Raw genomic sequence first — 1,507 nt, forward strand, 5'->3', positions numbered from 1 at the left:
TGTCCTGCCCCATGATGTTCGTTTTCTTGAGGCTGATGGTTAGGCCAAATTCATTGCAGGCAGCCGCAAACCTGTCGATGAGACTCTGCAGACACTCTTCAGTGTGAGATGTGAAAGCAGCATCGTCAGCAAAGAGGAGTTCCCTGATGAGGACTTTCCGTACTTTGGACTTCGCTCTTAGACGAGCAAGGTTGAACAACCTGTCCCCTGATCTTGTGTGGAGGAAAATTCCTTCTTCAGAAGACTTGAACGCATGTGAAAGCAGCAGGGAGATGATGAATGGGAAAACGTGAATTAACAGGGACCAATGGGGTGATGTTCGAGGGATGGGTGGTTATTTGCAGGACTGCTTAGTGTCAATTGCATTGCTGGGGCTGGTGTGGTGTGGGTGGATTGATAGGGGGCAGGCAGGATGAATGGCGACTACATACATTCCTGATATTGGTCCACGGGTGCAACACAAGTATACCATGACAGTAATGTGAGCAGGTGGTAGTGCAGTGCCCTCATCACCTTCCTCCTCCAAATCATTTGAAGAGGATCTGAGTTGTTCACTTTGTTCATCCTGCAGATCCTTCTTGGCCTTTTGGCTAAGATCAAGTGTAGTATCTGTTCTTATCAGTGCTTACTTGATTGAGAAGAGACCATGATCATTGCCTTTTGATCCTGGGGAAGCTTTGAGCAAAATGGCTAAAACCAATCTTCGAGCTTCGGGCCAGGGAGTGCGGAGCACCGTTCGGGTGGTCGTGAAGGAAAATGACAAGGAAGGAGATGCACTGGTCGATCGCACCTTCTTCATCAAGAAAATTCTCTTCGATTGCTGTGGATTTCAAGCGACAGACGTCTTCTGCCTGCAGTATTTCCCCAGCAGTGGATACTTTGACGTGACGTTCCGGAACGTGGCGGGATGCATCACGTTCCTGAAGGCGTTCAAGGAGAAAGGGGACCGGGCGCCACTGTCGATCCTCACAGCAGAGCCGCTCTTCATGCTTCCGTCACAACAGGACCGGGTGGTGACGATTCACCTCTACAACCCCCATGTTCCGGTGGTGGATGTACTCACCTTTCTCGCCAGGTACGTCGAGGTGGCTGGCAGCAGCACTGATGTCAAGGACCCCTTTGGGATTTGGACCAGCAAGCGGCAGGTCAAGGTGACCTTGAAGGTCAATCCCAGTGGAGCCATCATCCACCCTCCCTCCAGCTTCGCTATCGGGGGAAGTCGAGGCTTCTTGGTCTACGCTGGGCAGCCCAGAGTTTGCCACACCTGTGGCAAATCTGGTCACATGGCAGCCAACTGCAGCACGGTTGTTTGCAAGAACTGCAAGGAGAAAGGCCATCAGACCAAGGACTGTAAGCAGACTAAGTGTTGCAACTTGTGCGGTGCGGCAGGCCATCTCTACAAAACCTGTCCCAAACGCTGCCTCAGTTATGCTCAGGCGGCAAGGTCCAAGGAAAGGCCGGGAGAAGGTTCGACGAAGGCGTCCGGTGTTCGAAAGGAGACCAGCAA

At 52.0% G+C, this 1,507-nt stretch overlaps 1 pseudogene; it reads left to right on the top strand.

Moving 5' to 3' along the window:
* The first annotated feature begins 571 nt into the window (after positions 1–571).
* Positions 572–738, top strand: LOC137385055 (U2 spliceosomal RNA; annotated as a pseudogene).
* Positions 739–1,507: the final 769 nt, after the last annotated feature.

Source organism: Heterodontus francisci, chromosome 27, assembly GCF_036365525.1.
Source record: "Heterodontus francisci isolate sHetFra1 chromosome 27, sHetFra1.hap1, whole genome shotgun sequence".
NCBI lineage: Eukaryota > Metazoa > Chordata > Chondrichthyes > Heterodontiformes > Heterodontidae > Heterodontus > Heterodontus francisci.